General features: G+C 40.3%; 1 long non-coding RNA gene across 2 annotated transcripts; it reads left to right on the plus strand.

Moving 5' to 3' along the window:
- The first annotated feature begins 539 nt into the window (after window positions 1-539).
- Window positions 540-27,153, plus strand: LOC310843852. Of its 2 annotated transcripts, XR_014563700.1 has the most exons (4): window positions 582-602; window positions 20,262-20,378; window positions 20,943-21,076; window positions 27,035-27,153. It is a non-coding gene; the product is annotated as an uncharacterized lncRNA (long non-coding RNA). The 2 variants fall into 2 exon arrangements; XR_014563699.1 differs by lacking the exon at window positions 20,262-20,378 and having other exon boundaries at window positions 540-602.

The raw sequence follows: 27,153 nt of genomic DNA on the forward strand, positions 1-27,153 counted from the left end.
TCATATACAAAGGAGTCATTGACTTCAACAGAGCCATGCAGGATTTCTTTCAGGAGATATGCCTGTTTTCCCACTTGTGTACTGACAGAAGGGCCGGTGCTCCTGTAAAAGTCACAGTTCTTCACAGAATTGAACATTAAGACTGATTTTGTTACCCAGGAGGGAAGGAACCAACATTTAGGCAACAATAGGAAATCTCTATAGTACTTTCTAATGTTTGAACTGCATTCACAATGCATTGTCATTCTCCACATATTGCGGATGGTATCAGTGAGTTGGAAGGGAACTTAAAGGTAATATATTCAAACTCAATACAGGAAATCCACTTCTACAGCATCCGTGATTGGTAGTCTTCCAGCCACTGCAGGCAGAGAGATAACAACAAGTCTAAGACTACTGACTGCATTCATGAACAGAAGTGAATTCAGAATTGTGCTTCTATCGCTGTTCAAGCTACCATCCTACAATGAGTTGATACTCATGCACAAATATAGGCTAAATATCACACAGTCTGTTGTGTTGTTCTTAAAATAGGTACAGATCCCTTGTGTGTTTAAAGGCGAGGGTGTACTTGTGAACACAATGAAATCAACGGGCTGTTGGTGAGTGACTGTTTCTTCTGTTTAACGCTGAACATTAGAGGAATGGAGACTAAATCACTTGTGTCAGGATGATATTAGTAAACTGAAGGTCACTTTCAGCATACTTTAGCATGCCTTGGAGGCAATACTGATAAGGAGAAAGACAAAAGGACAAAGACAAAATTAACTTTTAATTTCCCACCAAAGCTACAGCTGACAGAAAAAGGGAGATGACTGGGATTGCTTGCAACATACCGTATAGGATTGTATATTAAATAGCTTATCTGATTTAGCTCATCACAGATACTGAGCATGTAACTATTTATAAGCATTTATATATACACTCAAGTACATAGCGTGGTAAATATTAGTGACACATTTCATATCTCTTTTCAGTGCCAATTCCTCTTGCTCTAAATTAGATGAAGATATAAACAAATCAGATACATTAATTTTCTCTTGAAGAACCTTTCATGATTGCTTACCAAGAAAAGTTATTTACATGTTGATAAAAGGTGTTATTTAACACAGTGTGTGGTAATTTCCTCTAACTCAAAGGCATTAGGTGCCTCAAAGAGCACATTTTCTGCACATATCCTTATGTTCTAGTCCTCATGAACACATACATTCCAGAGGAAGAATTTTATTGTTGTTCTGATTTATTTGTATGAAGCCAAATATTAAACAGTGAAATTATTTATGTTTAACATATGGTGAATTATGCATGCTTCTTAAAAGTAAGGCATATGCCTTAGGGAAAAGTCAGGTTCATGCATTCAAAGTTATTGTCTTATCTGACTGTGGTAAATCATGCATGCAAATCGTGAATTAAAGCTTTAAAGACATAGGATCTGCAAACAGTGTTGTAGTGTAGAGAGCAGAATGCAGATCCCATTCCACTGACCCTTCCCTCCAGATTTCCAGATCCCCTCACCTGCCCAACTGTGAGTCACAGCATGCCATGGCTATTGACCTCCCTACCTCAATATTTTTTTAGTACTGTAAACCTTGACATTTTGCCTGAGCCTGATTGTATCTCTTTCTTATGTATGTTTGTGTGGTGCTGTTTTTGGCTACAGTAGGATCAGGACTTAGAGAACTTAGATTACTATATGATATTTTAAAAGTGGAAGAATGATGTATGTGTCATGTCTCAGATGGAGGAATCCTTATTAAAGGAGGGTGCCATGTCCCAGCTGGGGATGTTCCCCTCAGAAGAGGTCCTTGGCCAAGCCCTGGGCCAGGCTCCCTCTGGGGGCAAGGAGCTGGGATCCTGCAGTGAGGCTGAGGAGGGGCCATCCACACCCAGGGTGAGTTCAGCCTCAACACATTGAGGCCAAATGAGTTCCAAGCCCAAAGGAAAGTAGGAGGTGCCATAAACACTGGATGGAAACCTGATTCTGAGCAAGTGCACGGATACAGGCAATGGCTCTTCAGGAGCAACAGCCTCCTTGGAAATAAGACCCGCCTCTTAAGGAGACCTCTGGAAAAGGGGAGTTAATAGGAGTCAGCTGAGGCTGTGGCGTGGTTCCAGCAGCACCAGCTTAAAACTCCCAATGTTGAGCTGGAAGAGCTGCTAAACCAGCTCTGTGTCCTGCCTGCTACTGGGTTGCCTGTCTATGCCAAATCTGGCTGTGGACTGCTGTAACCTTGTCTCTTGCCTGACCCTTTTGAGCTCAGATAGCTTGGTCCCTGACTTTAAACTGTTGTGACTTTGCTTCTCGCCAGAGCCTTTGCTTTGGACTCTGCTTGCTTGTGCTCTGACCTTGGACTGACCCTCAGTACTGCTTTGGTAATGCTGCTTTGCCAGCAAGTCCCCTGTTTGCTCAGAGAGCCACCAAAAATGCTTCTCAGCTGGGGCAACATTTGGTCTCAGGCTGGCCTGGGTTGGGTGACCCCAAACATCTTTATGAAAAAGGAGTTAGGCTGTATTAAATATACGGTATATCATTACAATATATTGTGTGGGTCTATGACCTGCTTAGCTGAGCTTGTTATCACTTTTAAACATTTTGCCCAATTGCCTTAATTCCACCTGTTGATTTGCTAACATCTTGCTATGTCTGTATATGGAAAAAACAAACAAACCCCACAGTGCTGTAGTGCCGAAATAGATACAGTAGCTTTTCAAGGGGTTAAATGTGAGAGCTTAAAGTAGCTTGGAATATCTTTTCTGTATAAAAACAGGCTGGGCTTATTGCCATAAGCACACTCAAGAGAGTCATGAAGAATAATTGTGTGAAGTTCTTATTTTCCTTCAGAGCAGCAATGAACAGTTCCTAAAGGGGAGGGGAATCTTGTCAGAGAAGATGGGTAGTTTAAAATAGCATCCATTTTGGTAGGTGGTTTTCTCAGATTCCAACAGAAGGAGGTCAGATAGACAGATAATACAAACAAGAGGGACTTGTGTCACTTCTCTTTCCCTTTTTCCTTTTAAACTTGTCTTATTTGGGGGGGAAATACATTTCCCTACCTCCCACCTAAATGTTTTCTGTAAAGAAACAGCATAAACGTGGACAGGAACAAAAAGAACATAATGAAAGCAAATTCAGGAAACAAAATCTACAGCACATATAGTAAATGTATGCAGGCTTTTGAGTTCTCCAGAGCTCTTCATCAGGCTACAAAAGTAAACAAAGAAGTGGGTGGGACAGAATAGTCTGGCTTTTTATGACTTCTGAAGAGTCTTAAGGTGGGATTTAATATTGGGCCACATCAAGGCCTTTGGCCAATTCCCATCTTTGGAAATTACAAAAACCATCTGTTGGTCTCCCTCTATCCTTTCACAAAACAGACAGGTTCTTTGTTATGTAGGAACAGAGAGAAAGGTGCTGATTAACTTTAGTTGGTGTGCTAGTTTAAAATATCAGTAGAGGTCAAATTAGGTAGCTTTACCTAGCAGTTCAACTTTGGTAGCAGAATATAGGTATCTACCCAAACACACAAATGTAACTCTGTGTGATAAAGAAGGTTCCCTGATTCTGCAAAGTGTTCTACCCATGTTCAAGGAAATGTAAGTAAACCCCTCCTGAAAACCTTCTGCACTCAGCACAGGGAGGGTTGGGGAGTAAGCAGGCAGGCTGATGCATACTGTGACATTGCAGGTGGGACTTGCATGTGGGCTACTGTCCCACCCACAGTTTTAGCCCATACATGTTGAGATAAAATCCAGAACACACCTTCTAAGTGATAGTTAATGGATTTCCAGTTATTACAGTATTCTTAAAAAATGCAGAAGCATCTTGAGCTACAAATTTCAGATCCAATATTTTATTATACTATATATTACATCTCCAGTATCATTCATTTCTTATTTTAATCTTTTGTTCATACTATTAAGGGTAGGTTGATAAGGTAAGGAAACTGGAGCTTGTGGGGTTTTTTTAAAAATCTTGCATAATGTTAATTCAAAAGTCTGCCTTTAGAATTAATAAATAAACTTCCCATTTATGCAATGCATGAATAGAAATACTTACAACTGTGGTTCCCTTTTAAGAGAAAACTCCTTGCTAAAAAAATTTACTTATTTTTTAAATTTAAATAATAGCTGTTCAATAGTTTTGAGAGTATCCAGAATGCCTAAGTAACAGTTCTTGAGCACACTATGCTTTCAAAATATTATTGGATGTAGATCCCCATTGTTTAATTAACAAAGTGTTGGCTAAATTATAAAATTATTGAGAAAGCATGAAGACATTGAGAAGATATTTGAAAGTCACTCCTTGTCAGCACTATGCATTAACACAAACAGGCCTGGCAAACAACTGGAATGGTTTGAAAGGGAGGACTTGAATCCCATCAAGTATGTAATCAATGCCTTCATGCTTTCTTTTTCTGTAGTTTGCTTCTCAGGATGCACCTGTATAATTATTGTCCTAGGAGATGTGATTCTGAAATCCTTTCCTGCTGCATAAACATTTGTTAATTGTATCTTGGGACCAGGATGAATTCTGATCTAAATCATGGCCTGTCCAGGCGATGTTCCCAGATAAGAGACAGGGGATTACATCTGGAATGGGCTAAGTTGTCTGCATTTCTCCCCTTGTTTTTACATTTTGGACTCTTAGAGTTAGAGGACTTTCAGAGGTGCATCCACCTCTTTAAAAAATGTTTAGGGGTACTCTCATTTTCCTACTTATATTGAAATATTGCCCCTCAATGATGCCAAACGTAGATTAAAAAATGTTTAGGGGTATGTGTATGCCTGCGTCCCCCCAGAAAAAAAGCAGTGGGTGCATCTCAAAATTGGGCATAGGGTCCAGGTTGCAACAGCAAAAAAAAAAAAAAACACAGAAAAATCTCAAGCACAAGTAAATTCATCTTTGCTCATTTAGGGGGTGATAAAGGCCTTTTAGGGTTATTGAAATATTGTTTGAAGCCCATCTGTGCTCTCCTTGTTCCCTGCCAGTTTTTCTACCCGATCAGCTGCTGCACCATTCTTTACTCTTTCTGGGAGTGTCACAGTGATTGTGGTGGTGTTACGATGCTGTACAGCAAATCATGCCTGGCTACATGATGACATCACAAAGACAAATCAAAATAAGGACAATGCTTCCTAGTTCTCCTGAATGGGTGAACGCATTTGCCTTCTTTCATGATTTTACCCTAAAAAATAAAGGGGGGGAAGCAACCTTAAAATGTGTGTGTCCTTTTTTGTTTCTGCCCAAAGTTTTCACAAACAGCACCTCCCTTATGCCTAAGCTGTACTATTATGGTGCACTTTAAATTGCTTGCTTTTTAAATCAATAGCAAGATTAGATATGAGTTGATATGATTGTGTTTCAGATATTTAGTTGGCCATCATTGGTTCAGTTTGGTCTTAAAGCTACAAGCTACTGCCAACAAATGGGACAGCGGGAGAAACATTATCCTTTTTTACTTTTTTTAAGAACATGAGAGCTTTCCTGGATCAGACCAAAGGCTCATCTAGACCAGGAGCTTATAGGAAGTTCAAAAGCAGGACCTGAGAACAATAGTACTCTCCCTTCTTGTGATTCCCAGCAACTGGTATGCAGAGCTGGAATGCCTTCAACAGTGAAAGTAGAACATAGCCATTGTGGCTAGTAGTCATTTTTACAACAGAGAAACAATGATATGATCTTAAGCCTACACATGTACATTTTATTTGTATGCCACCTTTCCATATTTAAAACCATGCTCAAGGCAGCTTACAATATGGGGGGATACATAATTACAAACATAACATAACAAAAGTAAAGGTATAGGTAAAGGGACCCCTGACCATTAGATCCAGTCGTGACCGACTCTAGGGTTGTGGAGCTTATCTCACTTTACTGGCCGAGGGAGCCGACGTACAGCTTCCGGGTCATGTGGCCAGCATGACTAAGCCGCTTCTGGCGAACCAGAGCAGCGCACGGAAACACCATTTACCTTCCCGCTGGAGCGGCACCTATTTATCTACTTGCACTTGACGTGCTTTCGAACTGCTAGGTTGGCAGGAGCAGGGACCCAGCAACGGGAGCTCACCCTGTCGCAGGGATTTGAACCTCCGACCTTCTGATCGGCAAGTCCTAGGCTCTATGGTTTAACCCACATAGCCACCCGCGTCCCCATAACAAAAGTAGTCAAGCAATAAATAAAACATCAAAAAGTGAACAACCAAATTGAACAATTTCCACATAAATCATAATAAGATCTAAAATATAAAAAATAATATAGATAACCACAATAACCCCCTTCAACAATGTCCAGCCAAGAGTGTTCAGCAGCCTCAGCTTTTGGAGCTGGAATCAATGAGGCCCCACCCTCCCAGGCCAGGTGGAAAAAGTCCTTCAAGGCAGGGAGCCAGTCATTCAGGACTCACAGCCAAGATATGTTCAGTGAAAGAACTAGTGACAAATTTACAGCTAAATCTCTCTTATACATTTATTTACTGAGAAACAAGTCCCAACATTTCAATGTCACATTTCCATGAAATATTGTATCAGACTACATTATCTTTATATAGTTTGTGTTTACTGGAGATGCCTTTTTGTGTATGGATTTTAGATTATTGTTTTCAGACCAAAGATACAAAGAAATCCAGATATTTTAGCACATGCGTATATGTGGGTATCCATTCTACATGAGAACAGCAGACCAAAATATATCACATAGCACGTGCTTTGAGGATGCCACAATGCATCAGATTTGTGCTGACTCTGGTGGAGTTATCAAATGTCTGATTGAGCCCATGGAAAAACGCTTATCTAACTCCCACTGGACAGCTTCCTTCTTCTTGAGCTGGGAGGATAAAACTTTCTGCAAAGTCTTGTAAAACAGCAAGGTGCATTAAGTTAAAGCAACTCACCAGTGGCTTCAACCTCTATGTCTAGCACTAACTCAGCAGATGATTAGAGGACTGTGTGACCCTTGGCAGCTTTACAGGGTCATATTTTGACATGGCTGAACTGTTCTTGAACAATTCCTCCAATGTGCTAGGTACAAACAGTCTTTTCTTCAGCCTCAAGCATGCATGTCTTATCTTTCCTACCTATTTTTTTTTAAAGAAGCATGGCTATTGAAATATACTGAAGGTTAACTCAGCTTCTTGCTTATGTTGGTTTTATGTTTCCATTCTTCTGCTTGGACAACAGCACATCGTGGTCTTTACTTCCTATTTTAACTTCTGTAAAGGAGCCATTGCTGGCCCTGAACTGCAGTTTTGACCCTGATTCTGTAAATGGTGATATTTCATGCTGTATCACGAGTTTAAAACACCAGTTTAATTCACCAGTTTAGTACCGCCAACCAAGAGACAACTTGGTGTAATCATTTAGAGACAACTGCATAAGAGAAAGTTTGTTTTAGGATGAGAAACCTTTCTTCTGTTCCTACTAGGCCTATTTAGTGGCAGTAAGGAAGCAGAGAGTGTTGGGTGACCAGCAGGGCCAACCCACCTATGAGACAAGGTGAGGCAGTTGCCTCAGGGTAGCAGGTTCCTGAGAGTTGGGAGGCATGGTAAATTTGACCTCTGCTCTGTGGAACACGCCCTGTGCTTGTTGACCTTCACAACCTCTCTCTCCACTGAGCAACTGCTGCTGTGCGCATGCACCTAGTGACCATGGGTGGTGGGTGCATGGGTGGCGGGCATGAAGCAAAGAAGGAGGGGACAGCGCAGCAAAAGAGGCAGAAAAGAGTACTTTTTGTTTTGCCTCTAGTGGCAAAATGTCCTCAGTCAGTCCTGGTGACCAGCTACCAGTGAAGTCTAAACTTTGGGAATGGCTCAGTTGAACAAACCACTGTACTTTCAGTGTAACAAGGACAATAGTCTACCCACAGATTGCAGGACGGTTATTGCATTTCTTTTTAATAGCATTGAACATATCTAAAATTGTCCACAGTGGCAGAGAAGGGCAATTACTGAGAGCATCTATTTAGAACCTTAATGGCATCCCTATTTCTCTGTTACCCACATTACAGTTTCATCAATGGCTTCGGATGCAGCAGAGAATTTCAGATATTACCAGAGCCATCTTACTTTGCATCACAAATGCTCTTAGACATTTGGTGCTGCTTTCTTTGAAGTACTTCCCTAGTGTACCCTTGTTATAATTTTTAAAGCTTTATTACTAATTTCTGTGTCAGAGTGATAAAAGATGAATGGTCAACACGTAGCTGTGCTAACGATGCCAACTGAGGACATGATTTATTAGTGAATAACATTACTTTCCATAATGATTTTTGTATAAAACATATATAGCTAGACTAGAACATTAACTTCACATGCAAATATTGCCAGCATATTTCCTCCCTGTTAAAAAGTAGCTGGAAAAATACCGGTAAGTGTGAGGCACAAATATAGACTGAACAGCTGTTGCTTTTACACAGTTTGAGAGAGGCTGTAGCCCTATTCAAGCCTTATTATTGTTATTATTAAAATTTGTATGCTGCTTTCCCATATAAATATGCTCAATGCAGCTTACAACAAAACAAGTTCCAAATATTTCAAAATAAAACAATATTTAAGCTCTTAGAAAAACATTATTGATTGGAGGTCTAGTCTGCTTACTTCAGGGTGAGTCTCACTAAAGATGGTACTTTCAAAGGGATTACAGCTACTCTAGAGTAAGGATGCATTCGCATATATAGATGCGTCATCTGATGCCTGCATCATGAAATGATAACTTGCACAGGTGAAACAGCCACCACAGACCATACACCACAGACAGAACTTTCATGCACATGGCATGACCTAACTCAAAGAGAATATTTTTCAAAGCAGAAAGTCCATACTTCCAGCTTCAAGTAACTGAATATAGGGGTAAACACAACCATCATTGCACATTCATTGCACATTCAGAGGTAGATGCAGTGAGGGCTTGTAGCTCCAGCCTCCACACCTGCATCTGGTTCCATCCATATGTTTGTAAGCAGGGGAGGATTCTGACTGGGCCAAGGTCTGCCCCCCTGTAAGAGTTCTATGGCCATACATGACAGTACCAAATGCATGGATAGTGGGGGAATTACCCATGGGTTGGCTAGCCTAGAGAGATTGAAAGAGAGCAAAACGATGAGGATGGAGAAAACTAAAGTAGTGCAAAAGAGGTCTATTTCTCCCTACGTCCAGTCCACTGAGGCCTCAGCAGCTGTGGAAATAGAATCATAGAATTGTAGAGTTGGAAGGGAACATGAAGATCATGCAATCCAACCCCCTTCCCCGATGCAGGAATCTTTAGCCCAACCTGGGGCCCATGACCCTGAGATTAAGATTCTCATGCTCTACCTTCCGTACAGCCAGCAAGTGAGGAGGTTGGGGGGCCTCACAAGGGAGCATCAATTACAAGCAAGTGTTAAACTCTTCAGGTGTTTTTTTTTCTTAAGTGGTCTCCACTTTTTCTGTGAATGGTGGGACCCAGTCTGAGTTGAGCCTGGAAGCTTGTCCATCTCTCTAATTATGTTGCCTGACGCAAGCTAAAAAATTACAACGAAGGAGCATATGAATCAGAAAGCTATAAGGTGTGTGTGTGTGTGTGTGTGTGTGTGTGTGTGTGTGTGTGTTATTGTTGTTTAATCAAGTGATTTCAAGCATTTTTTTTTTAAAAAAATTGCATTTCTTCCATTGACAAGCTGTGTTGAATGGCAGATTGAATCATTTCTTTTGAAAGCCATGTGTAAAGACATCATGGAACTGAAAGATGGTCTGCTGAGAATAATGAAAGAAATGTCTTTATAAAATTAATAATACTAGGCCCCAGTCAAGTACCTGAATTCATAGGTCTAGCAAAAACACTAATTAAACTCAGATTATTTCTGGTTTTCAGTCATAAACTATGCTATTATTTGATAATTCTGTTCTTAATGGTGTAGCTATGATGTTTACTGCTATGCATTGCTGGTTTCTTTTGTCTGTTTATGGCTGGTAGCCCAAAATCAAGGGCAGCTTGAAAACCTTGCCTAAAGCAAAAGAAAAAAGAAAGAAAAACTTTTCAACAACCTGTTGGCACAAATGCAAGAAAAAGAAAAAGGTTAGGATTTGTACTGCATTTCTTCAAACTTTGAATTAGAGCTTCTCCTCGTATTAACATCTTTTAACAGCTGATCAGATCCTTTAGAATTCTGGCTAAATGTAAACCAGGATCTCCATGTGGAAGCCAGTGTGCAATGGGAGAGAGAAAGGGAGGCGTGAGGAAGGGCTGTGCATCTACGGTGCTTTAGAGGCGATGAAGTCAGATGTCTGAACACAGAGGGCTTTGAATTTTTTTGACAAAAACCTAAAAAATCTCCCCGTGAAAATGAGACACACATCTTCTTTACTTTTTGTGAAACAATATTCAACCTCAATAGACCATGTTGAACCAGTTTAGTTTTAACCAATGAAATGGCAGTTCTGTCACTGGATTTCTCACAATTCCCAGTGTTTCACAGTTTCACAGGGCCTACTGGATTGTTATGGTTCATAGCATTGGCTTGATGCCCTCAAAACGTCCTTCTCCACTGAAGGGAACTGGGAGCTCTATGACTGCAAGGAATTACTGATTCAAGGTGAACAGGCATGATACAGAGAACCCCAAGCCTACCAGACATCTTTATTACAAAGCATATAGAGACAATAGACTGAATACACATTTATTGGATACATATTTACCACGAAGGATCAAATACACAGACTACAGTAAAAGTACAAAGTCTATTTAATTTCTGCTAAAATCAATGGAACAAGCACACATTTAAGAACTTATCTCACTCTGATTTCAACAGTAAGTAAGCATGTTTATTTTTCTGTAGGCTGTGCCCATTATGTTTTGCCTTTGGCTGATGCAACACTGAGTTTGAGGGAACCACAAATCTATTTACAATCCGTCATTAGAAATGATTAATTAGAATCTGTAGGAACTGTTGGCTATTTCTGGCACTGCTGGGAAGTACTTTATCCCAGAGTAAAAGTAATTTGCCCCCATTGTAAATTCTGCAAAGGTTGTGCCATGCACAAAATCAGAAGGCTTTGGACTTAGCGGAGGTGAGTTAAGAAAGGCTCGGAGCCACTGTCAAGACAGTATTGTCAATCTTAGTTAAATGTTGATGGTAGACACAGTCAGTTTCAGCTCAAAATGGATATTTTTTTTAATTCCTTTTTTATTTGGCAGTTTTAAAGTTTAAAGGTTGGACACTATCTAACTATACCATTTGTCAGGCAAGATAATGTAGAGTTGATATTCTTTAATGGCTAGTAAACAACTCTTTATGAGATTTGGCTGTAAAAATATATCTCCTCAATGTTCTGAATGTAGGGGAAACTATTGGAAGTTTGGAGAATGTGGCACACCTTTCCCACATCAGCCTCCAGCTAGAATGATGCAAGCTAGATTTATGTGCAGAGAACAAAAGGAACATGTTTGGCACTGATAGAGAAATGGATTGAGTAAGCTGAAGGCAAAATCTCCTGAGGTGTTGGGCTGTCCCTCCTAGCTGATCTGATGTGGGCCACGGGATTGATGCTTATAGAAGTATTTAAACTGTCTCTGCCTATGCTTGGTTTGTATATTTGAAGTTAGCAGTACAAAATCCTTTTCATTCCAGAGCATCTGTTCCACCTTTTGTAAGCAGCATGTCCACCTCCATCACATTGAAAGATTCCATCAACGGTGTCTCCGAAAAAAATTACATATCATTTGGGAAGACAGGCGAACTAATGTCGGTGTACTGGAAGAAGCAAAGATCACCAATGTCAAAGCAATGATTCTTCATATCAACTTTGCTGGACTGGTCGTGTTGTTCAGATGCCTGATTATCATCTTTCAAAGCAACTACTCTATTTCTAACTTAAGAATGGAAAGAGAATTGCCGGTGAACAACAAAAGAGGTTTAAAGACATTCTAAAATCTTTATTTAAAAAAGCAGTATAAGCATGGATAATTTGGAAACATTGACCTGCAAGCTCTCCAATTGGAGAATAGCCTCTACCAAAGGCTTCTTGGATATTGAAGAATCACAAACTCAGGATGAAAGGGAGAAACAAGATAAAAGGGAGGCACGTTTGGCAAATCCTCACCATGATCAACTCCCACCCAGAAACCTATGTCCCCACCGTGGAAGGACATGTGGATTCAGAATTGGCCTCCACAGTCATTTACGGACACACCATTAAGACCGTAGTCATGGAAAATATTCTTACTTGGCTACAAGTGATTGCCAAAGAAAAAATGAAGAACTGGGTCCATGCAACGCAATACAATACGTTAAACTCTAATTTTTGAATTTCTAAAATTTGAATTGAGGAATCTTAAATTTGGACTTACGATTTCATGTCACATAACAGTCACATACTGGCTATAAAATATACTTGTTTTACATTCCCCTGCAAAAGACAAAGCAAAAGCATTACAGTTTAGACGAAATTAAAAGTGGGCATTCTTAAGGAGCATTAATCAGAGAATTAATGTACTTGCCACTTCCAAAGATGCAAAAGAGTATTGGGTCATCTTTGTATGATTAGTCATTTGCAAAAGCACATTTACTACTGGAAATCACTGGCAAGTCCCCAACACCACCCATTTTGATTTGAAACTTTAAATGCTTGTTCCCACAAAATCCTTCATCCTTCAGCAAAATGGATGGCTGAAGCTTGTTTGGTGCTAATTATGTTCTGTGGTCTACCAAGACTGAAGTTTATTTGTTTTGCAGCTGCCACAGGACTGTTACTAACAAATTAGCTTTCATTTATTTCAAAGAGGGCACTAGCGCTGGACAGAGAATGTTATAGTCCCACATGGAGGTTACTGAACAGCACTTGCATGTCACTTCAGCTTTGCAAAGTCTGTGTATTTACTTTTTTAAAACATAAACCACTTTTCAAACAGAATGGCCCCCAAAGTGGCTTACTAAAATGAAGACAAACAAACTTAATACAATTTTAACATTAGATTAAAAGCAAACATTTCTTTATATTGTAACAGTAAATTTGATTTATAAATTGTTTTCTGTTTATATTTGGCTTTCTGTGTGAATAAGATGCTTACTGTTGGTCCAGCCTCTACCAGCCTGGTGTTCATGAAACTTCGGGGGGGGGGGATGGACTATGAATGGTCATGGTGTGGAAGAGGCAATGTAGTCAGTTGTAGAAGCATCTGACCTGGTATCAGTTCTGGAGTTTGGCCTTATTACACAATCTATTCTGTACCGCTCCGTCTAAGCTCCTTTGCTGATCTAGCTATTTGGCCCTTGGTGGTCAAAGGTTGGGGAAACTCACAGGCTGAATCAGGGTCTGGTAGTTAAAATTCTGGTGAAATCCTTTTGCTCTGCCATTCAGGAGCTAAAAATGCAAAAAGTACTAGATAGCTGATCCAAAGGTCTCCAATATATTCCAAGGATGTTGGTTTCAGCTGGACTCAGCACTGCATGCTCCAATACATGTGTCTCATATGACACTGTTTGCGTAATCAAAGGAGCAACTCCCCACTGACTATAAACAGTATACTTTACTAAGATAGTTTCATAGAAGTCACTTATAGGGCGTACTGAAACAAAACAAAAAACCTGCTGTCCTACCTCTTTTGTGATGACAATTGGTTTTTTGAAATAGAGTTGAACCAGAATGAAGAATTCTTTGTTAGAATTAATACAGAAAGTCATACTGTGAGACTATTCAGCTCCCCCTTCAGCTTTTCTGTGCTGGTCTTCAGAGATAGGGGACAGATTATCTAGAGGCTGCAGGTAAAGTCTCGCTAGTAATGTAGAATGACTATAGCTCTCTCTCTCTCTCTCTACATATATATATGCACAGTGGTACCTCGGTTTAAGTACTTAATTCGTTATGGAGGTCCATACTTAACCTGAAACTGTTCTTAAGGTCCGTACTTAACCTGAAACTGTTCTTAACCTGAAGCACCACTTTAGCTAATGGGGCCTCCTGCTGCCACTGCGTTGCCGGAGCACGATTCCTGTTCTCATCCTGAAGCAAAGTTCTTAACCTGAAGCACTATTTCTGGGTTAGCAGAGTCTGTAGCCTGAAGCGTATGTAACCTGAAGTGTATGTAACCCGAGGTACCACTGTATAGATATAGATATAGATATAGATATAGATATAGATATAGATGATATAGATATAGATATATTCTTAACCTATGTGGGAGCAGCAGCCTTTGCTAGGAACTTGTACATGGCAGCTGTGGTCAAGTGGATGAAGAATAAACTGAAGCTGCATCCAGGTAAGGTGAACACAATGGCAGTGAAGGACTCATTGGGGCTTGTGAAAAACACAGATGTACCTGGGACTGATGGACTTTTTCAGCCCTCAAGGATAAAGCAGGGGCAAGGAGTTAGACAATGTCATTTTCCTTATCTAATCTTCTGGGGATGTGGTTTACTTGCAGAAGAATTCCCAATCAACTTTAATTGCCCAAACAGACATTATCAGCATGCAACTGAACACCACTCAAAAATAGAGACCCTAAGCTTCTTCACTTGAGGTTCCCAGATGGGTCATTATTGTCCAGGTTGGGTGGCCACCTGTCAGGGATTGTCTAGCTGTGATTCCTGGGGTTCATTCCAACTCTACAGTTCTATGGTTGGAATTCAGCACCCAGGTGTCTAATTGACAGCTGTTTTCAGAAATGTCTTTTTCCAGATGCATCATATTTGTAGATGGAGACCACTTCTTGAGGATAGAGATGTGGCTGGCAGCAGTCAGCCCTGACTTTGTAACGTCAGTGATCGACAATGGCAACGTGAGCTACACAAACTGGATTAGTGCTTCCCAGAATGTAGGAGGTTATAGCTGGAGAAAAAGAAAAGTTTATGGAGACACTACAGATTTCAGGATGGATGCAGGATACACTTATTACTTTCCCATGATCTTGTACAATCTGCATCTAACATCTGAATGAAATATACTGAATGAAATGTATACTGAATCCTATCAATTCTATCAATGTGAATTATAAATCCACACCTCTCCCTGCCTGTTCCTCTCGCTTGTTTGAATAACTGCTTTTCTTTCCAACCCCCGTGTCACCTGGCACAAATACCAGACTGATTGTAAAGCTGACAATAGAGAACTCAGGCAGAGATTAATTACATAGCGATCATATCCAGTTCAGTTTTTTCCTGTTACATAGCATGTATGCATTTCATGTTAGCATGCTGCCTGTTTCATGTGGAAGAGAAGAATATTGGTGACTTGCAAATGAATGTGGGTATGGGCAACAACCCAGTAGTCCTTGCTGTCAAGGCTTACACAGTAATTAATAGGTGCAACGAGGCTATTCTAGACTACCAGAGCACCTTCTCTGTCAACTTCCATTGAACTGGAGAGCACCAGAAAACGTTGAGGGTGTGTGTGTGTGTGTGTGTGTGTGTGTGTGTGTGTAAAAAGTGGAGCACCTTGATAAATGTCAGCCTCTGACTATAAATTGTGTGGCTCAAGCTGCTTTAATTGGACTAATCCGCATAGCTGGTAAGAATCTGATTTAAGCAGCTGTGTGGTGCAAGCACTCAATCAGAGGACTTGAACTAGAGGTGAAGGAGAGGTGCCAGCTTTTCTCCCATGCCAAAACAAAGCTCCCTGCCAGGGCGATGGCTTGGGGTGAAAGAAATTTGATCCTTGGAACAAAATCCTACAATACTTCTCCATTTCTCATTCCAAAGCTAGACTCTGAATTGTGAGTCATTTTCGCAGATCACCCAGTAATCAGCAATGTTTCTTGTTTACTTAATTCATTCTTTCGCCTCACTCTATATACAGTATGATTTGCTGGGGGTGTGCATCAGATTTTGACAAATTCTGAATTGGTCTGGGCTGATTTGGAAAGCTTTGTGGCTTTTCTAAACCAAAGTTTGGTCTTTCTGAATCACCGTGAAGCAAACGAGGTCCCTCTGGCATGATTTGGAGAGATGTGGAGATTTGGACATCTAAAAAACAACTATGCAGATAGCATGTTTCCAAAAAAATTCAACAATTTATCCTCAAGCTTGCCATATAAGGAAAATGCCATATTGGGGAGAGGGTACTGTGCATTTTCAATGTGCAGAAAAACACAGGAAGGAAACACAGAGGTTGGCTCTGCCAGTTTTAAGATTGCAGATTTTGGAAGGTTTACATCTTTACTGCCACTTTAGCTACTGAGGACAGATGTGGGCTTGATATATAATATGTGGAGGATAATAAAAGTGACCTGCCTATCAGACGAATGAGATTAATTATAGCTTCCCTTTCTCTGCTGGTAAGTTCTGCTCTGCTGCTTCTTCATAATGATTTGTCTGTGTCTTGCCATTCGTGCAGTAGTCAAGGCAATGGAAGTCAAGAGCTTTTATTTTTTTTAAAAAAGGCAGAAACCTTCATTAGGATTCTGATAAGCACTGAGGTGCACTTGTTCAAATACATCTCTCTTGTAAGCCTGATCCTTGTCACTGATACAAAATCACATATACCAATTTTATTTTTATTTTTGGCATTGTGTTTTAGGGCTAAGCAAATGCTTGTACCTATACAGCCAGATGGCATTTCATGTTGTAAGATCATTGGGTCCAGTAGGGCTGTAATGGAGATGAATTAAGCTCCGCTTTGTTTTGGGCCATGGCAGCAAGAATGAAAGATGTATTACATTCTAAACCACATGTTTTACAGTGAGCCAAGACTTACCACAGAAAGTATAAAACATAAATTTGGCATTGATCAGTGTATAGTTAGTTATGGAATGAAGTAATTAACTTTTACTGGTGAGATGTCTTCCCAGCTTATCTTCTGCATAGTTTTTGCTGTGGGTTAGCCAGTTACTTTGTATGGAGGATGGCAACAGGCTGCCTCATGTCCAGAAAGGCAAGGTTCAACATATGTCTTCAAAAACCCATTTCCCTGTGGCCTACTTCTTCCCACAAGCAACAGCAACCGAGGTGGAAAATCTATGGCTAGATGTTACCACTCCAGACAACAGGTGCAAGCTCACCGTAGGTATTTCAACATTGCAGCAAAAATATTTAATTTCTTATAACACATAAGAAACTAGGTGTCAGTGAGAAGACTTAAAGGCTAGCTTTGAGGTCCTGTTTTACGATCAAGTGGTCTATAAATATTATGAAACAAACAAATAAACAGCTTCCTCCCTGGTATGTTAGCTTACCATATGTTGGGTTGTTGTTGTTAGTGAGACATTGTCTAAATCCCAACCTGCATTCTGAAGTGGCACTGTTTAAATGCAGGGCTAGCCCAAGAAATTTTGGCTTTGCTGTCCAAGACAAAACAACAAATGGCATTCCCCTACACACACACACACACACACACACAGAGAGAGAGAGAGAGAGAGAGAGAGAGAGAGAGAGAGAGAGAGAGTGAGTGTCAAGGTGTTTAGCACCCAGGGTGAGTCAAGTTTTTTAGGTATCTGAAAATGAAAAGCCCACAAACACCCCACCCTGTCAGTAACAATAACATGGCACCCAAAATCAGCTGCCTGAGATCTCAGTTTCACTCGCCTAATGTAGGCCTGCTGACTACCATTTGGTCTGGTGTTTGAAAGAACTTCATTACGGTATTAAAACTATGTTAAAGCCGTATTTGCTGGGCAGTGTGTGCTCTGATCTTGGCCATTGTTTAGCTCTTCTTTTGCTGTGTATGAATGTCAAGATCTGAGCAAGGTTTCTTTATTCCAAAGAGCATCGGACTAGTGTTTCTGCATCCTACTAGGTCAGACCCTAAGGGAAGACATTGAAATAGCTTGCTTGACACCTCTTGAAAATAGCGGTGGAGGGGGAGGTCTATTTTCACATCTCTTTCTCTTTTGCATAATGTATGATATCTGAATTAACTTTCATGACATATTAACACTCTAGAGCTGACTTAATATATAGTGTTATGTAATACATTATGCATGGCTTGTGCATCAGTTGGGCTGCGATTTCGGCAGCCACAGACTTGAAATGGTCTCTCAGTGACATAACTGTTAAGTAACAATGAAGCCAAATTCTGCATGCTGAATTTTATTTTGCATTGCTTCTTGTTATGTTTGACTTTTCTAATTTACTGAAACCACTAAGATGTAAACTGTGACTCTCCTCTTCATGTTATCCACAAAAAGGAAAGGGGATGGGGGTGGGATTTCATTTCTTTTCCTTCAAGCTGAGCTAATTCCCTTGACGTCCCATTGTAATTTCAGTCTACAACATCAGAAGCATTATGAATTGTGATATCTTTGCCTGGTACAGGCAATACAATGTGAAGAGAAAGAACAATGCTCAAATGTTAACATTGTGATTATAATGCGCTATTCACAAGCGTGGAAATGGCATGATCAACATGCCTGCACTTTCACAGAACCACAGAACTGTAGTGTTGGAAGGGACCTCAGACAGATGGCCAGCCAACCTCTCTTTGAAAACCTCCAAGGAAGGAGAGTCCACCGCCTTCCAAGGGAGTCCGTTCCACTGTCGAATAGCTCTTACTGTCAGAAAGTTCTTCCTCATGTTTAGTTGGAATCTCCTTTCTTGTAATTTGAATCATGTTTAATGGATCTAAAAATAGTTACACTGCCAATGCTAAAAAGCTTTTAAGCAGCATTTTGTCAGGATTATATGAATTGGATTGATGCTGAATAAAACATATGCATGAATGGCTATATTTGTTAATTCCAGAAGAGTAGTCTTGTTAGCCTGTAGCAGCAAAAAGGCAGTCATGTGGCCTTAGAGACTCACTGGTATACAATGACAAACTTCCAGAGGAAACAGCTTAATGTGTCCAGTTACTTTGTCCTTCTTCCTTTTCTCTCTTCTCTCAATTATCTTCTATTTGAATTTAGATTATAAGGTCCTTGTAGCAGATGTGTGTTGTTTTAAATCAGTAGCAGTGTACATGTGTTATGTCTTGGTGTGGTGTTGGCAGTCTTTTTTGGGAGAAAGAAGAGGTGCTCAGTGTGAAGTTGAAATAACCTTTAATATGCAGAAAGACATATTTTGCATCTAGAAGGATGCAGCTATACATAATGATGATGCTATGTAATAATAAATAATTATAATAAAATACGTTGAATCCTTTTTACCCTGTAAAGGTGTGTTGGTATGAATATAATAACCTTTCTTAAAAATATATTCATCCTTGTCTTTCATGGGCAAATTAATATCTAAGAATATGAGAGTGATATTCATATGCATTGGTTGTCCTACACAACTAGGAGGCTTTATTGTCAATTTCCAATCTGTATTACTAACCATACCCTTTGCTCCTGTGGCACTAAATGAAGTGTACAGCTATTCTACTAATTAAGCTGCAATTTGTATGTAAACATAATTTTGCCGTTTAGAAAGTTATGAGCAGGCCACTTTTTGAATACAGAGCTAAGAAGTGACTTTCAGGGTCACAACTTCTCACACTTCCTATGGCTTCTTTTGTTTAATTTGAAATCCTCAGCCTTGCATTTAGCTAATAATTAAATGCACAGTGTTTGATCGCTCAGCCTGCCATTGAAGTGGCAAAGGCCTTTTTCACATAGTATGCTTTCCTTATGACACATACTGTGATGTGACATCCTCAGCTGGGCTATACAATGCACTCCTAACCCTTTGTAAGTATCCACTGTTACCATCATTCACACAGGACATCGGTCAAATGCAAGTGCCAAGTTATTTAAATGCATTAATAAGTGCAGTCAAAGGGTGTCTGTGTGTGTGTGTGTTTGGAACAAAGCTCACTCAGAGAGCACATCTTTTACGTGCAGAATACTGTGCCGGTTCAGTTTTCAGTTTCAGCAATTATCTTAGGAGTGTGGAATTTCTGACACCCTCCCCCCAGATGTTAAACTACAGTTCTACAGTTCCAATAATCCCTGAACATTAGCCATGCTTACTGGGGTTGATGGCATTTGCAGCCCAACAACAGCTGAGGGCCACAGGGTCCCCAGCCCTGAAATAGTAGGTCTCAGGAAGCAGTGCTCTCCTTTCCAGGTGTGGCCATCCTCCGCTTGACTTACCTTATTGTTTATTGTTCTATCTGCACCAGACCATCTGTGGTTAATTTAAACTGTGAATGGTTGAAAAAAATTCAAATATCAAGCCATGGTTTTTGATCTTGCCATGTTTTAAAAACTCATAGTTTTTAAACTAATCACAGTACTTGCTTTGGACATAATAAATTGTGGTTAGTTTCAAGGAGGAAGTGGGTGTTTCTAGTCTCCTCCTCATGGCTGCTCTGGGAAAGGAGATGGAAGGGGGAGCCTTGTTCCCTTGGTCAGAAACCATTCTGCTTCTGCTTTTCTTTAGTTGTCATATGCAAACTTCAGTTTTATGTGGAGGAGAGAAGAGAAAGCTTGAACCCAAGGCATGACCAAGCTCATCCAAGGTTTAGCAATGTGTTTGAACTGAGCCACTGAACTTGAGGTAGGCTGGTTTGCTTTTCTACTTGGAAAAGACTAGGCTAACCAGGCTTTTTCCTCAGCAGTAATCTATACTGATTGCAAATAAGTCAGTATTATGCCAGCATTGAACATTAATCAAATCATAGCATCAGGTACAAATTATGGGCCTTTTATGACATATATCAATGACTAAGGCCTGGCACATAGACAAATCAATCCAAATAAAAGAACCAGATTTCTGTCCCTGATAGTACCAAATGAACAATCTACTATACCTGTTTTCCAGGTAGAATCTGCATCACCCATTGCCACATCTTATATCATTTCAGAGCATACTCTGACCTTCAGAGTGACTTTCCAGGGAGCACAAGGGATTGCAGTAAGGAAGCAGGGTGGGGAAAGCGCTTTTGCATGACTGGAGTTCTGCTTATACAACTTTGGATCCCACCCATTGTTATATATCCTCTCCACTTTCAGCAAATCTGCTTTCCATCCTTTAAACCTTCTCTACAGCCAACTGGTGTCTTTGCCTAATTTTCCCACCTGTTCAGATAAATAACAAACACAAATTGATTTTGGCTTTCAGCATAGAGGGAGGAGAGAAAGATGACAAACTACGTCTTTCAATGAAGAATGGTTTCTGGGAAGAGAGCATTCTGGAGTGGGACGGAGACAAAACACTGTATCTGGAATTCATTTTCTTCATTGAAGATTTTCCAGGTAATAACCATAAATATTGTAATGTTTATAGCCTTCTTATTTTGTTCTCGTTACATTTTAAATCACTGATTCCTAAGGTGTTATTCCTCCTACATACTGTTTGGTCATAATCTTTTGTTGCAGAAAAATGTGAGCCCATTCAGACTTTTTTTTAAAAAAAAAGTCTAAATAAATACCCCGTTTTATCTTTGCTTTTAATGTTTTTACATTTGAATCTGCTGATTATATATACACTTTTCCCACAGTATGCCTTTGGGAAACCTGCAAGCAGGACCTGAGCATTCTCCTCTCCAGCAGTTTTTGGAACTAGTATTCAGAAGGATTACTACCTTCGACTGTGGAAGTAGAGCATAACCATCATGACTAGTAGCCATTAGTAGTCATGACCTCCATGAATTTCTTTAATCCTCTTTTAAATGCATCCAAGTTGGTGGCTACTACAGTGGTAACTCTGGTTACCAACTTAATTCATTCTGGAGGTCCGTTCTTAACTTGAAACTGTTCTTAACCTGAAGTACCACTTTAGCTAATGGGGCCTCCCACTGCCTCCGCACCGCCACTGCGTGATTTCTGTTCTCATCCTGAGGTAAAGTTCTTAACCCGAGGTACTACTTCCGGGATAGCGGAGTCTGTAACCTGAAGTGTTTGTAACCCGAGGTGTTTGTAACCTGAGGTACCACTGTACTGCCCCATGTGGCATTCCTCTTGAACATACCATGTGGGAAATGATGTGTATACACAGTCTTTTACCATGTGCAACACAAGAGGAACGCTTAAACTGAGCCCAGAAATCAATGAGGAATTATTCTCTTGGTTTCCACCTTTCTTAATTAAAAAACAAAAGAAAATGCAGGAGGTAAAGAATGATGACAACATTCTATTGAACGATTCACCATCCTTTTGAAGATAGACTACAACTATTGTATGAATCTTTCCATGAAAATAGCATGTCATAAAATATCATTATCATTGCAATGGTTACCAAAAAGGATGCCTTAAGGGGTTTTGAACAGTAAAGTCCACAAGGTTCATGCAGAGGTATAATATTTAAACTGGTAAAGCTGCTCACGCTATTTTTAATAGTCCATATCTGTTCATCTGTGTAAATCATGCTTTCAAAAAAGGTTCATTACCAAAAGAACTTTACTCGGGAAGGGAATGTTAATAAGTAATGAAACAAAGAGCTCTGTCATAGAGATTAAGTACCCCTGTGTCTAAGTACAAAGTTCATGTAGCAAAGTGCAGCTGTTACTCTGCTCATAACCCTACAGCAGCCTTCTAACCTCCGTTCAAAATCTGTCTGCTGGCTTTCCTGTTACTGTGCTGACTAGTGCAAGGTCCAGCCAAGGTTCAAAGTTCACTGTCTGAAGGCTTGCTGGCTGTGTCCTTTGTGCAGATCTGACAATTTGCAGATAAGCCACAAATGGCTTGTTTAGATCATTTGCCCACGCAGTGGAGAGAGTTTCCATCCTTGGTTCTCTCATGGAAGCTTAGAAAATACAGAAAGCGGGGAAAGAAGGTGCAGAATTGCAGCTGAAATTGTTTGATAAATTAAGATGAAATTGAGGAAAAATAAGTTATAAATATAAACTGGACTAAGGGGTTGCTGAAAAAAACTGTAAAATAAGGATGCAGAGAGGGGGAGGTATGGGGAAGTCCATGAAAGAAGGTTTATGAAAAGGAGGATATGGAAATATACATGTTTGTATGTGTTTGTTTGTTTTGTTTGTTTTAAAATGAAAAATCAATAAAAATTATTATTAAAAAAAAATAGAAAATACAGAAAGCATATTCAAATAACTACTATTAACATACCAGAAATTATAATGCATTTCATTAATGCCTGTGAAATAATGCTGCTTGGTTGGGGTGGGTGAGAGACCCTGATATATAGCACAACCTCCAGAATGTAAACTTGAAATCAATCTAAGCAAATGTGCAAAGAGTTAAATACATGGCTGAAAGCTGATTAATAAAGTTTTTTCTATATTCTATTTGGAAAGTATTCCAAACGCTCTGTTAGAGTTTTAAGGAAACATGACTTTATTTTCATTCATAACTCGAAATTACATGGGGACATGCTAAATTTGGATAACAATGAATTTTGCCCAATTCATTGTTGGGCAACCCAAAGCACAATTAGTGGTTTATCTCAGTTGCCAGACTATGAAAGGGGCAGTGCCAAACAGACCACTGCCCCTGTCGCTCCTTGGCACCACAGATGTGAGGCAAAAGGAAGCTGTGGTTCCTTTAATTATAAGATGTATGTGAAGGGATGAAACAGTTTCAACCACTTTGCCGTTTTGTTTTTTGATTGTTTTAGAAGCTGTTCTCACCAGGAAGCTCTAAAGGTCACAGGAAGTTTAGAAAAACCAACCCAGGAAAGCAAAACTTAAAAAGAGAAAGAAACAAATAATGTATGGATGACAGAAAATAAATTTATCAAATAATGGAAAACAGAACATTAACACAACTTTGGTTTGGTTAAGAAGTTAGGCGGAGAAGTGGAAATACAGTAATGCAGATAGGTAAAACTGGCTAATGCAGATAGGTAAAACTGGCTAATTAGTTACATCCAGAAGAAAGAAGCCTGGATGAAAAGAGCTGCAGTGGTCCAAGACTGTAAAAGCTGAAATGAGATAAATGGAAACTGATTTACAGTGAAATATTGGCTCGGGGATAGAAATAAACTAGATTGGGTTTAGATGGATGCAAAGAATTGTAGTTTACCCATTGCAGAGCTACAGTTCTCAGCACCCTTAACAAGCTGCAGTTCCCAGGATTGGGGGCAGGGCTTAAATGTGCTTTAGATGTATAAAGAGCCCTGTATGCCACTACCATGATAGTTTTTCCAGGTGCTGGAATGCCATACAATACCCTTACAGGAAGAACCGAACCTCCAACGTTATTTGTGCATCAAGTCTGACACCTGGGTCAGAGGAATGATGTGGACTATGCATAGCTTGGAAAGTTCAAGACACAGAAATGTAATGTAAAAAGAAGGAGAAAAGAGCCTCCTTTTAAAGAAAACCAGTGCCTACGTGCATTTAAATGTTAAAAGGGAAACTAGCTCAAAAACAGCCCCAAAGAAGCACACACACACTCCAAATAGCAAGCTTTCTCTACACTGCCTGGCCAGGGTGTTGTGCCTGACAGGATCCCAAGATAGCAAGAGCAATTTGTTTTAAATCAGGAGTGGAAATCTTGTACCATCCTGTGAGAACAGGATGCTGGACTAGGTGGACCATTGGCCTGATTCACCTGGCTCTTTTTATGTTCTTAAGAGCAGCCAAGTTAAAATTTCAAAACTCATGCAGATTCTGGCTTCTTTTGTCTATCTGGCAAATGCACCAACAGACTGCTTCAGAATAGTCAGGTTATAGTGACCAAAGCTTTGATAGCCAACCACTATAGATAGATCATTTTCATCTTGGGTACAGCTTGGCCAGAATGCACCGCTTACTACACTCAACTGTTACCTCCTTTCTCTCAGCATCCTACATATGCCTTATCCCAGGCTTTTTCATATCAGCCAGGGCAGCAGGCACCGTATGGCAAGCTAAGCTAAGACTCTACTGAAAAATGAGAGGGCCATTCTGAAAGAGGAGGAAAGCCGGAAACTGAGTCCCAGATAAAGTAACATGCTGCTGTTCTCTCCAGCGTCGGTTGCCTTGCTTTCCTTTCTGGTCCCACTGCTTCCCTTATTAAAATGCAAGCTCCACTCTGCTCCAGGCCACAGTAAAGGCTCCAGCTATCTGTCAGTTTCCAGGACGTTCCAAAGTGCATTATGCGACCATAGGGAAGGGCAGGTGCTTGTGGTCTGAATTGCAGCTGCCATGCAAATACTCCAATTCGCAAATGCCGCAATCAGCTCTGAAAGTTCTTCATTCTGAAATCATCTATTAAATGGAATGCTAACAGCTACCACAGATTCATCCTATCTTTTCAATTCAGTTTACCCCTCTGATGTTAGAGCACTGCGGGCAAAATTGTACTGAGGAATAGCAGGCAGAATGCTATGGCAAGTTGCTTGACCCGAGCTTGATACACAAGTGGAAAACAAGAAGTGCAAGAATTAGATTGAAATGGAACGTGGGGGAAAATAGCCACCCCCCTACTCCTTCCATGCCAAGACTTTGTCCTGTGACATAGGTCACACGCTTCATAAAGGTCTTATGGGTTTTTCTGTTTCCTGTGTGGGCCAGCCTTTGGCAAGGACTGAGGATGCTTTGAGGACTGCTGTGTAGTTATACCTTAAGTGGTGGACTGAATTAGAGATGGAAATTTTACTTTCTAATGGAATCTTTGCACTAGGTCAGCAGCCGCCCTCACCTTCTCTGGGGCACATTTGGCAGAGTTTTCGCTCTGGGGGGTTACAGATCAAAGTAAATAACATGATCTCTGCAATTCCCCAGAGGCCCCGTGTTCCTATGAAGTTATCTTCCCACACCTACAGTCGTGCACTCTCGCCTCTGAAGAGCAAGGTCAGAAGAGGCTTCCTTTCCAGACTGCTTCCGTCTTTGAAAAATATACAAAGGGTTTCCTTTTTGCTTAGCAAAAGTCAAAGCTACAAGCTGTGTTACTACAAAACCAGAATGGCAGATTCAAGTCCAAGAGTAGCCTTCTTTTCTGCTTGTTGTGCTTTTCAAGTTCATCCCCACTGAAGCCACAAACTGGAACAGGAATGGATATGGCAATGTTTTCCAAAGCTTCTTGAAAGCAAGCCTATGTTCTGTATATTTACACAAGAATTACCCTGAGCCCTAGATCCATAAATGGGAGGCTTCTTCAGAAGAGCACACTGGTTTTTTAAAAGCAAATCAGACAAAACAGGACTCAAAGATTCAGCTATATCTTCTCTTTTCCTGTGGGTTTGGGAAGGTGGTGAATCATAGAATTGTAGACTTGGAAGGGATGCTGAGAATCGTCTAGTCCATCCCCCCTGCAATGCAGGAATATGCAGCTGTCCCATATAGGGATCGAAACTGCAACCGGTGAGAATATTAGTAACTGGTCCTCCATTCATCCCTAAGCACCTATGTTGAATTACGCATAAAGTGTGACAAGAGGGAGGAGAACAAATGCTTGAACCATGCCTTGAAAAGGCCCAGCCAAAATTTAAATACTGATTTTAAAAATGAGCTAAGCTACAACTATTTCTACTACTTCTGTCCTTTCTCCAGTGCAGGGTTGCTTTAAATTGTTTAGGCTGGAAATCCACATGCTGCACCAGTCCACTTGTAAAGTAAACACACCTGTAGTGAACCAACCTGGGTGCAGTTGACATTGATGTGATGTGTGCAGTCAGTTTCAGGCTGGAAACATTCCCCGCTCTACCTGGAAGTGCTGGGGATGGATCTGGAACATTCTATATGCAAAGCAGATGCTCTATCACTGAACTACAGCCCTCCCTCAAAGCTTATTAATTTATTATTATTATTATTATTATTATTATTATTATTATTATTATTATTAATTTTACAAAAAGCTATGAAGTGACCACTGCTGAGATTCTCCTAGCACATGTGATTAAATTTTATATGGCTTTGCAATGTACATCCAAGATGTTGCTTTGTCTGTTGCATAGTGAGGGTGATGTGGGTGGACTGATCCTGCAAGTAGCCATATACGGCAGGGTTATGTGGGCAACTATACTCAGTGCTATTTTTCTAGAAAAAGAGGTTCCAAAACCCACCATGAACAGCTCCCTTGTTCTCTTAAAATGGCAATGGCGCCCTGTGTTCCAACGAGTTCCAGCCAGGGGAAAAACCCTGACTCTACTATGTAGCTAGGGTTCTCCCATAGATAGGATTAATTAACTTGTTCAAGCACTTGTAAAGCTGCCAGTTGCTTGTAAAAGTGAATTTACAAAACTGTGAGGAAGGAACAGTGTGATATTTTGAGTATGCTAATTGAAAGCGAGGCATTTGCCGAGGTTGTTCTTGTTATTTTCTGCAGATTCAGATCTCAGCTCCTGACAAGGGATTCAGGGCAGAACTAAAATATGATGACTGACTTGGCAGCAGGGAAAAAAGGTCATTTACTCTAATGCAATAAAGATAAAGCAATAAGTTCCA

Source organism: Podarcis gaigeae (assembly GCF_964106915.1).
Source record: "Podarcis gaigeae genome assembly, chromosome: 4".
NCBI classification, from domain to species: Eukaryota; Metazoa; Chordata; class Lepidosauria; order Squamata; family Lacertidae; genus Podarcis; species Podarcis gaigeae.